Source organism: Epinephelus moara, chromosome 4, assembly GCF_006386435.1.
Source record: "Epinephelus moara isolate mb chromosome 4, YSFRI_EMoa_1.0, whole genome shotgun sequence".
Taxonomy (NCBI): domain Eukaryota; kingdom Metazoa; phylum Chordata; class Actinopteri; order Perciformes; family Serranidae; genus Epinephelus; species Epinephelus moara.
In genome coordinates, this window is record NC_065509.1 from 6,592,801 (window position 1) to 6,604,859 (window position 12,059).

At 42.4% G+C, this 12,059-nt stretch overlaps 1 long non-coding RNA gene across 1 annotated transcript in view; it reads left to right on the forward strand.

Annotated features, from left to right (window-relative positions):
• LOC126389361 (uncharacterized) overlaps positions 1-8,399 on the forward strand; it is a 9,123-nt gene extending 724 nt beyond the window's left edge. Inside the window, exon 2 of the long non-coding RNA XR_007569843.1 lies at positions 8,193-8,399. This is a non-coding gene — a long non-coding RNA (uncharacterized LOC126389361). The remainder of the gene's footprint in view (positions 1-8,192) is intronic.
• The last annotated feature ends 3,660 nt before the right edge of the window (positions 8,400-12,059 follow it).

Genomic DNA, 12,059 nt, shown 5'->3' on the forward strand with positions numbered 1-12,059 from the left:
CAATACAACATAAAAACACTTTAACTATCTGCCTTTCAACATGCTACCTCAACTACTAATGTACAGTTTTAGCCCACTAACTATCCCACTATTGGCAATGGTACTACTGTACTTACAATAAAGCAATCGTACTATCAAATTCACAAAAAGTCTGTCTGAATACATTGCTCTTCTTAATGGGTTTAATCTGCAGTTTCCTATGACCTGTATCCCAAACACACTACATGTGAAACTGTAAATGGGCAACTGTACACTCAATGGGTATGGACTAGTTATTAAGAATTGACTTTTGAGTGTTTCTTTATTAAATGGCACGGCATTTCTAGCCTTGACCAAGCCAAGGAGAATCACAGACCAATTGCAATGAAACAAATCGGGTCCTTCCCCTATTAAAAATTAACAAATCCTCCAAGGCCTTCTGACTCTCGGCACATTTGGTGTTTAATATGAAAAAACACAGACTGCAAAAACACTCCGTGCAGAATACATACTTAATAAGGTGAAGGAAAAAAATTACTTCACCTTCAACTCAGATTTGACTAATTTTTCCACAGCACGATGTAGCTGTGGAAGTAACTATTCAGTTTAACCCTACAAATAACCTGGAACCTTAATGATATATATATATATATACATACATATATATATATATTTTTTTTAACCCTTTCTGACCTACCATAGAACAAGTCCGCCAGAGCATATCTTTACAATTTTACCTGCTGTAGGGCCATTTTTTGGAGTATTTTAATATGCTATACATCAATACAACCCTTAAATCCAAAATTTTAATAATATGTGTGGACATATGTCCATACTAATGAAAGAAATTGCTAAAAAGTGCAATAAACCACTAAAAAAATGAAAATCGTTTTTGTTTTTACACATACTTTTCTAAATACAGAAATATCATGGCTGTATCCCTCAAAATTGTAAATGTAAAAAAGTTGCACAAAATCCTTTCAAACCACAGAAAATTTATTTTGAGTGTTTTCATAACTTAATTTTTGAGATACACTCATTTTTATAAAATGTGACAAAAAAAAAAGTTAAATGCTCATTGTGCACAATTAGCAAAAATACAACATGTACATCAAAATAAACTATTTACAATAGAACAACCAAAATTCAAAGTCAAACATTACTTTTCAATAGCACCAGGGGAGCTGTGATAGGTCTTGTGACAGTTCCTGTCCACGATGAGCAATATTTTTGCTGCATTTTTATTGGTGTTGGCACACAGTGTTTTGATGGCAGCCCGGTGAAAGTAAATCCTGAACAGCTCAGATGGAGAGGGATTGTCCACACACTGTGATAGAGGTGGCTGCACACCTGGCCTCCTTTTGGGCAGAAAATGTGGTAGGGGATGTGGCAAGATGTCAGGCTCCTTTTCGGTTCTCCATCCAGCTGCATCACTGGAGCTGGATGAAAGTCGCGAGAAAGACACTCAAGAAAATAACGTGACAGTTCATGCTCACAACGTGATGACGTTTAGTCCAACATAGGAAGTGCTGTGAATACCGGCGATCAGGATTATAATGTTTTTGTTCTTAGCGCTTTTTACTGTTTTTCTACAAACCTGTCAGTGCAAGGAAACAGCACTCTGGGACATGATGAATGCATGGTAAGTTAGAGTAACTCCTCCGGTTTTAAATGCAAAAAGAATTATTGCTCTATCTTATTTGGTTGCAATTCTACCGGCATTTAAAAATCAATGTGCAAATGGGATCGTGGGCGCTCCCGCCGGTTTTAAAGGGTTAAAGATATTTTTTGGGCAATTTTTGCCTTTAATTGACAGGACAGGTAAGCGTGAAAGGGGGAGAGAGAGAAGGGGGGATGACATGCAGCAAAGGGCCACGGGCTGGATTTGAACCCGGACCGCTGCGGCAACAGCCTTGTATATGGAGCGCCTGCTCTACCACTAAGCCACCGACGCCCCCTCAATGATATATTTTAAGCATTTTCTTACCTAATGAACAAGTTAAATCGGCATGGGGATTTAATCATACAGTGACATAATAATTTCAGCATAATTTTTCTGATTTATCAGGTAACGGTTAATAGAAAATTACTGTTTATTATATCTTGGTTTGAATTTTGTAGACCTGGCCATCTGTTTTATCATCCCGTTCTAATTCTGAAGTCGTCAAATACCGCCACTCTATCAGTGATTTCCACATCAGGCACGACAAAAGAAAAGGTATCCTTTTGCAGTGGTATGATGTGCTGCCAGGCGACATCATTTTATAACACTGCCAGACCGCTTAAGTTTGAAACACCATCATTTAAGTGACTGTAAAGGCCCTATAGGGTGGGTGGGAGGGGGGATGGATGTGTCCAACCCAATCTCACTCTGAAGTCAGGGAAATCTTGCGCCTGGACAGTGACTTCATCAGACACTGACCAAAAAAGGCGTCCTTTCACGTCAGCGTGATACACAGCCTGTCACCGTTACAGTTTAATGGTGCTGGGTGGCATCAGGAGGAAACGCGACGGCCGGTATTCCCTGCCTGTTTAATCTGTCTGTATTTTAGATTTATTAAATATTGCACTATGTTATGTTGTATTGTGTATGGCATTTTGTGCTGCGGGGCAACACAGATTTCAGTTATTCCACCTTTAAAATGAGTCCACCTTGTTATATTTTAGGTACTGCCTGTGCAGAAGCATCATTAACCATCATTAGCTAAGCTGCTTTGCGTTTCATGAAATTGATCGACGGAGACTTCAGAGTGACTCCTCCTCTGATTTAACAGCCCGTCTCTTTGCCCACTCACAAGGTGGATTAACTGACGAGTGTGTGTAACTAGCAGGAGGTCTGGGTGTCTGCATCTAGTTTGTGTTTGAATCACTGGGCCCTCCAGGGGATGGGAGCTTTGCCTGGTGCTGGACACGCCAGACTGGAGAGCACGGCAGGAGGCAAAACACTGATTTTTAATTGATACATTAAACAGTCAAACAGATTGCACAACCTCGGGCCATGAACAAAACAGCATGCACAACTCCAAGCCCCAGGCAAGCAGAGAAGCACCATCTCTCTCTGTCATCTCCCTGTCCTTATTCTTAGACTTATTCTCTATTCCACAGGGATGCACTCTTGTTGTGTTGTCTGGTTCAGCTGCTGAAAAACAGTGCACACAGACCTGCTCAGTTTGTGGAGGAGCTGCTGCTTCTCTCAGGCACAGCTGCAGCACAGGAGTTGTATGGAAATTGACTGTCTTTTATTTGGCTTCCTGATCTCAGCCAGCAGACAAAGTTTCAAATTGCAATTTCAAATTGTGTGTGTGTGTGTGTGTGTGCTTGCGCATGTGTGATCAATATGATCTCCAACTTCCACTCCAACTAATGTGCTTTAAATAGGAGAGTGGTTGTGCTTGGCAGGACTATGATGATTTATGCTAACCTAGCATGACATCACTGGAAGCCAAAGTACAGCCCACAAGATAAAAAGCCAAATGAATTATTCTATTTGCCAGACCCATACACTCTGTGAAGCTCAGCGAGTCGTGTTAAAGCCAACCTATCAATAATATCAAAATGAAAGTACACCTACTGCATTTGAGGCTTTATGCATGCCTCTGTTACAGTCTGTGAATATTGCAGATGAGATCAAATTGGCTCTCAAGTGAGCTAAGGTCTATTTGAATTCAGGGGCATTTACTCCTACAGTTATTTGTTTGTTGAGGTGAGACGTCTACCGTTTAAACTCTGCTGACACAAAACAACCACAGCCAGAAGACTAAAAAGCTGTTTCCAAAAAAGATGTGTGCATAGTTTGCACAAGGTGAAATGTAAGGATAAAGAGCCATCCAACAAAACAACAAACTACACTCCTACAGACAACAAACTGTAGACAATTAGAGCACTAAAGTTGATTCTTGATATTGAGAGTAGACACTAACTTTAAATCAAGGTCCACTCACTTGCTTTTTGTCCACTTTTACTGCATGTTGTTGCCTTCATCATTGGAGTAACCTGATAACCCTTTTCCACCAACATGGAACAAAGCATGTGAGCGGAGCGGGTGAAAATTTCCGCTCCTCGCTCGCAGACCTGTCATTTGCGCCGCTCGTCCGCTCCGCTTGGTTCTGCGCATTCTTCGCTCCGCTCCATCATAAATTTTATCCCACTCCACTCGCTCACCACTCCGACAGCCCATTGGTCCGACATCCCATTGTTCCGACCATATTAAACCCATTGGTCCGAAGTCCGTTCCGAAATCATCATGATGCCCTGTGGTTAAGGTCTGGTTAGGTTTAGGCACAAAAACCACTTGGTTAGGGTTAGGAAAAGATCATGGTGTGGGTTAAAATGAAAAAGAAAGTGGCAAACACATAAGCTGTGAGCCTGCTTCTTCCTCAAGCCTTTCCCAGCTGACCCAGAGCCGGTCGCGGCGCACCATCAAGGCAGAAATACGCCTGCCGGGAGCCATTCAGCACCGCGGAGAGCTCCCCACACAACCCGGACCCCAGAGTTAATAACAGGAGGTTATGGTGTTTCATTCTCTCCTCTCTATGACACTTTTGTTGCGTTGCTGATCCTCTATGGTACACAAATACAGTAATAATCACATATCGGAACAACGGGACATCGGACTAATGAGAGGTCGGAACAATGAGAGGTCGGAACAATGCTACGGCACCAATAAAACATGAGCTTGGTAGATTCTCCGGGGAAGCCCTCTCCCCGCAGTTAGGGACCGTTCTACACGGTACCGCTGGCAGGGTGGAAATAAGTCAAAGTGTAGAGGAGACGGACCGGGTTAAGCGGCCGGCCTCCAGGGAAGCCCTCTCGCCTCTCCCCGCAGTTAGGGACTGTTCTCCAAGGTACCGCTGCTTCTCTTCTCAGTTTCTTTTCTGAAGTACACAGTAAACTCCATAGTTTTGAAAGAAAATAGTGTGGGTGTGCGCAGGTGCAAAGATGCATTCTGCGTGGGGCATGAGCGACCGGAGCGAAATTGGAGCGAGAGATAAGGCTCCGCTCCACCTTTTAAAAAAAATAGCCGCTCCCCGCTCCGCTCACATGCTCTGACATGGAACCACTTCTATTCCAGTTGCTGCAACTAATTTTAAGCCGTTTGGAGCATTTCGACCAAAAATAAGTGGTTCAGAGCCAGACTGAAAAAATAGCAGGTTTTCCTTGACCTGAAGCACAGACTGTGATGACATCAGTGGGTGTATCATATTCTACAGATTGGAATGAGAAGATGGAAATAGCAACAAGAAGTCAAGTGAGACATTGTCAGAGAGCTTGCAGTGGTCTCAATAATAGTTGGTCTATGCTTGTTTTTTGGTATAAACAGATATCTGTAATAACAGAACAGAAGTTCACAGGTCATCAATGTATTCAGCAATTTTGTTACTACTGTTTACTTTTGTTGGGCCCTCCGTTAATGGCATCCATGATCATGATGGTTTCCCTTAGTTTTGAACAGAACCAGCTCAAGAACCGGAGCTAATTTGGTAGAAAATTAAGACATTTTGTCAAATAACACATAATACCCATAGTTAGTAGTTAGTAACTTAATTAGTAACTAATTATATTTTCTCTGAAGACCTGGTAGTATCACACACAGCTCTAGTTGAGAGACCTGGTTACTTAGAGATGCATCTCCTCCATTCTTCTCTACAGAAACACTGGCATCATCATAAATTCTACCTCCAGTCCATACCAGAATGACATTGGACAGGAGGTCTCTACATTTAGGGCTGAAGTTCTATTTAGGTCAAAGTACAGTTAAAAGTTCTTCCCTGACCTTGAAAACCATCAGGAATGTCACTCAAGGTCCACTTATTAGTTTTTTCTTAAGATTTCAACCACATCTCATGAGCGCCACCAGTGGATAGAGTTTTGTCTTCATCAGTAGATAGAGGGTACTTAAGTGTAGACTAAGGTGGCCAAGAGTGATGGCAAGTAACTAAATACATTCACTGATATACTCAAGTACAGTTTTGAGGTACTTTACTTGAATGATTGCACTTTTTACTTCATTTAATGTATTTTCACTAACAGAGACCACACCAATAAGAAAGATTTTGAATGATTTATTGTAGGGATGCACCGAATATTCGGTAACCGAATATATTCGCCCGAATATTGCAAAAAAACACACATTAGGTATTCGGTGGAATACATGAAAAGCAAGGCCAAATAATAGCACCACGTTTTGATGATGCAATCAAACAGCGTGATTTGTTTTCCAAAGAGCTCTACGGTGCGAGCATTTTACTCGCGTTTGCGACTAAAAATAGTTTTGTGCGAGCAAAAGAAATCATTCAGGAGCACGCTGTGCGAGCACAGATTTCTATCAGCAGCAGAATCGAAAGGCGAATCCTGTCGGTTGTGGGTTGAACGGGGGTCACAGACACAGACACAGACAGGAATGCATTCCTGTCAAATACGGCGGCCATAGTGCTCTGCGGCGCAAGATAACGGCTTACCGGTGACGGAGAAGACCGGCTCCAGGTCCAATAATTTCCTCTTCTTGGTGTCATGGCTGCCCAAAAGTACCTGCCGAGTACAGCCGAGCCGTGGCAGCACACAGGTATGTGGCGTGTCAGAGGAGAAACGAGCCGTTCACATTTCCACAAACCTCACCGCACTTTAGGGACTGTTCTTTACTTGTCAGGGGAGGAGGGTGGCTGGTTGATTTTTATTTTATTTATTTATTTTATTTTGATCCCCCCTATGTTAATCACTGATTGATGCTGTTTTTGAAGTATGAATAAGTCAATAAGTAACTTATTCCATTGATGTATTGATATCATTGATGTATTATAGAAAAGTGATTTATCTTTTTATAAATGACAAAAGGCACATCTGCCTCATTTTTGCTGTGGTATCGTGATACTACTCAGAACCGTGATACTTTCACTGGTATCGTACCGTGGGTCCCAATTTTGGTACCGTGACAACACTAATCTGGAGGGGGTTCATCTGCAAAAACTAATGAAAAACTAAACAATGGTATTCGGTACTCGGTATACGGCCAAGCGTTTAATTTTATTCGGCTTCGGCTTCGGCCACAAATTTTCATTTCGGTGCATCCCTAATTTATTGCCTATGGGTTCTGAGGAGAGCGTAAAAGGGTGAGGATTGTGGGATTAGAAAATAAAAGGATATGGATGGGGGATGAAGGGATGAGGGTCAAGGGTTGAATGGATGAGGGATGAAGGGAATGAGGGATGGAGGGTTGAGAGATGAAGGGATGAGGGATGAAGGGTTGAGGGTCATATTGATGAGGGATGAAGGGATGAAGGATGAAGGGTTGGGGGATGAAGGGTTGAGGGATGAAGGATGAAGGGATGGAAGACTGAGGGTTGAGGGATGAAGGCTGGGTTTCCAGGTTGCTGGCGAGCTCGGTGATGAACGTGTTGAGTCAGAGGCTGGAACACAGGAGGGATCCTGGGAGTGAGACTGAGTGGGGGAGTTGTCTCTTCGTGAGTTCGGCTTCAGATAGAGCCCCAACTGGTTCCTGTATGCAGAAAGGAGCAGAGAAAAAGATGTAAAAGGCTAGATGGGATTGGGTGGGTGGGATGTGAGAAATGTGTCAAAGGGAAAGAAAATGCATCAGGTGTGCTTAAATACTATTGGGCGGAAATGGGATGTGTTCGAGGTGTGGTCTTTGTTCCCGAACCTAGTTATAAAACTACATTAAAAACTTGATTATTACTATCAAAGAATGACTTTGTACACTAAGAAATCCACCTTAAACACTAGTCCTGTATAAGGGCATGCTAATCTGTTTAACTCTTTTAACTCTGCAATACAAATGGTCTGCCAGGGCCTACGTTGATATTTTTTGCTTATTGTGAAGTAATTTGTTGGAGAATCTTCAAATGCTTCATATCCTTAAAATCTGTACAACCTAAGCTAAAAAGTTATCTAAGTCTATACACCATAATAATTGATAGAAGTATTGAAATTGTGTCATAAAAAAAAACAAAAGTCTGATGTTTTTCATCAGATTAAAAATAAACAAACAACTTATTTAGCCCAAATATTTCTTACCCTCGGGGCGGCACGGTGGTGTGGTGGTTAGCACTGTCGCCTCACAGCAAGAGGGTTGCCGGTTCGATCCCGGGTGTGGGAGCCCTTCTGTGTGGAGTTTGCATGTTCTCCCCGTGTCAGCGTGGGTTCTCTCCGGGCACTCTGGCTTCCTCCCACAGTCCAAAGACATGCAGATTGGGGACTAGGTTAATTGATAACTCTAAATTGTCCATAGGTGTGAATGTGAGCATGAATGGTTGTTTGTCTCTATGTGTCAGCCCTGCGATAGTCTGGCGACCTGTCCAGGGTGTACCCTGCCTCTCGCCCGATGTCAGCTGGGATAGGCTCCAGCCCCCCCGCGACCCTCAAGAGGATGAAGCGGTTAGAAGATGAATGAATGAATGAATTTCTTACCCTCTATATGTTATTTAATATGTAAATTATTTCATTTTTGAAAAGAGCAGAGTGGTAGAAAGGTAGATTCATCATTTATTCCTCTGGTGCCACTGCATGTTTTTGCACCACACATAATGCAGTGCAGTGAAGTAATTATTAGCATACAACATGATGACACAGAAGACAGGATCCTTAACTTTCTGCTGCAAAAAAAAAAAAAAATGTTCTAGCTATTATGGTTTTTATTTTTCATATAAGCAGGATTATACAAACAATGATCTCCTGTGGCCATTATAGGGAAATTCCTGGGGGAAGTTCAAGCATATTTCTGGTGAATTACTATGTTTGCACCGAACGCAAGTAAGGTAACATAAGATGATGACATAATGACGGGGGAGACAGCTTTTTGCTGCAAAAACAATGAATGCTCTATTATGGTTTGTATTTTACATTGATAAATAGACAGGATTATGCAAGCAATTAATTCTGTAGCCATTGCGGGGAAATGATGTAATTATGGCAAAATACCACATTTGCACGGCAGATAAGGTAAGGTAACATAAGGTCATGAAAGTCTAGCTTTCTGATGCAAGAATGCTTTAGGTATTTTGGTGTTATTTTAGATTATTTCAACAGAATCATGCAAACAGACATCTCCCACGGCCGTCTGTGGGAGGTCCCTTTCTAAAGGGTTAAGATACAAAGTATACAGGCCTGACTCAGGTCATCAGGTAGGCAGGAATTCACAGGGAGACAGAGACCCTCGCATTTCATTGCTACACTCTCATGCTCAGCGAAAGTTACAGAGACTGCAACAAAGCTAATGAGCTATGTCATTATAATTGCAATCTCTGATGAGATTTGGGTATGTGTATAATCCCTAAAAAACGTGGTTAAAGGAAACAAAGTGTGGATGTGCTCACACCCTGAGATGATGATCAGCCATTACAGGCTCTGCACCCTGGTCTCAAAGACTTCAAAGCAGATAGTTAAACTGAATCCGAGCGGGATGACCACAGTGGGTAACACTTTAAATTGGTGAGCTATTATAATATCAACAGCACAAAGCTGCTCCCCAATGGGTTAAAACTGAAATGTTGTTGTTTTTCCCAACTCTTGTATAAAACAAAAGGAATGAAAGCAGATATTGCATCCCTAAAATGTGTCTTTTTTGTAATGCTACCACATAATTAGAGCATTTTAATAAAGAGCAACTCTTATTTCTGAAGTCGTTATCCCCTTCATGCATAGTCACATGGAGTCTTTATTGTAGCCATGTGTACACAGAAAATTGCTGGCAACTATGGAACTCTCAACAGCCCCAACTTCAGACAACCAAAACATATTTTCCTGCCTCTCTTGCCTACCTACTCCCAGATGATTTTAAGGGTCAAAAGTGTGGACACATGAAACTACAGCAGTTCCAAAGGACTGCTTTGAGTGCACAGACTGGCACATGTTCAGAGATGCCGCCAACCAGGAGAACCATGTCAGTCTTGAGGAATATACATCAACAATGACACTATATGTTGGCAAATGTGTTGATGATGTGGTGATCACAAAGACAGCAAGACCCCAGCAGACCATCCACTGTCAGTATCCACGGCAGATATAAGATAAACTCCGCTGAGAGTAAATGTGGGCAAAGCTGCTGGGCCTGGCAACATCCCTGGCTATGTACTGAGAGCATGTGCCAACCAGTTAGTTGATGTCATTACTGATATTTTTAAGATAAAAAAACCACACACACACTTACATCTGACACTTGATGATGCTCCATGTGGTCTACTTTTAGTATAGCTGCTCTGGGACGTCATTATCCCACGCAAGTCTTTCTTTGCACAGTTGTTGCATGAGCATCTTCATAGAAAGGGCAGGAGGAGCTAGGAAACCTAGTAAGTCGTAGATGGAACCAGAGTCCTGCACTGGGTCGGGTACCCGCAAAAACAGCTGATTTGCGGGTTTTTAAAAAAAAATGTTTTTCCCGGGTTCGGATCTGGGTGGAAAAAATAACATGCGGGTCGGATCGCGGGTTTTAGATAAACACATCAGTCATTAGTTCGGTAAACTACAGATAACTATCTTGGTCATTATTTACTCTCTGAGGATCGCCTCCGCTATTTCGCAACGGTCATTGGTTCAGCTGTTTACACGCGTTTCACCATCTAATAACACAATTTGTGATTGGACGACAGAATCAACATGGCTGCCACCGTCTAACAAGCGCCGCTTCCAAAACAGTAAATAATTATTTAGGTATTTGAGAAATAAGTGGATAAAACGTACAACTATCACTTTATAATGTTTCTGAAGTGTTTCCCTGATGGATTACTTCTCTCCTCGATGGATTCTAAAAACACGTGACGGCTCGTAACTGCTGAACGTCGCTCTGGACAGAAAGTAAGTCTATTATTACACATGTAAAGTTCCTTTACATAGATTAAAAGTTTAAAAGCATTAAACGTAACAAACGAGTGCTTTTACACTCGTATGGGAGAAGAACACAGAGGGTTGATGATGGAGCTGAAGTCAGGTTTTTATTGTGAGAGCTGCTTCATTCAGGTAGTTGTTTACTCACTGGCACCTTAACTGTGGCGATATGCTGTTCAGTATTCAGCCAATATGACCCAAAATGATTACTTTAAATCCGGGTTATGGGTCGGGCTGCGGGTCGTGTTTCAACGGGTCGGACCAGGTTGCGGTACTAATTGGCCTGATGTGCGGGTTTGCGGTTCAGGTGCGGGTTTGTACGTCCCGGGTCGGGTCCGGGCGGATCTTGAAAACTGGACCCGTGCAGGACTCTGGATGGAACTTGTGACTGTGAGAGAATTCCCTGTCTTGTGACAGATCTGTCTTTCAGATTGATCCTCAACTTGAAGGAATCAGACTCAATGCACCACAGCACACTGAAGGTCTGTTCCACACAAACACCACAGGTCAAGGGCAGATCTCTCACTTCTTTGGCAGTCTCACAGTCTAGAACCGAAACAAGCAACACGCAGATGTTGAGGATAAGAGAGGATGTTGCACTTAAGAAGTGAACAGCCATTTTGTTCTCAGCAGCGTCTTGAATTCTGTCTTCCTCTGACCACCACAGGAAGCACAGAAGGTCAGTGTCTTCTTCAGGAGCCCGTATTTGGTGGCACATCACCTTAATGTCTGGCATTATGGCAACTAGTTTGTGTCTGAAGTGGGTCAACAGTCAAACAAGAGAGCTGTTAGGTCTGGACTTTGTAGAGCCTCACTGTTCAATGAGATGCCTCGTCGAGCGGCGCAATCAAACACCACATGCAGGGTTTTTTCACCTTCTTTTGTGGAAGGTGTCCTCCATGATGAAAATTATACCACGTTCAAACATCTTGGCAGCTCACTTGTGTCATTGGCAGTTTTATTGCCTATCATATATTTTCAAAGCTTGTGTGTTCCTAATGAAACAGGATTCTTCTTCAGCTTGTTTTTGAGGGTTTAGTGCTTTTTGATATGACGCACTTAGGTTGTTTGGCAGTTTGTTTTCCTCACTGGGAGATAAATGTCCCTCCACAAGATGTGCGGATCTTGACACAGAGACAGTGGAGTGGTGATGCTCTTGGGACATCTCTGCCTTGTCATTACAGTTGCATTTGGGAAATTTGTGATTGTATTGCTGAACAAGTTGCTGGTCTACGCTCTCAGCAACA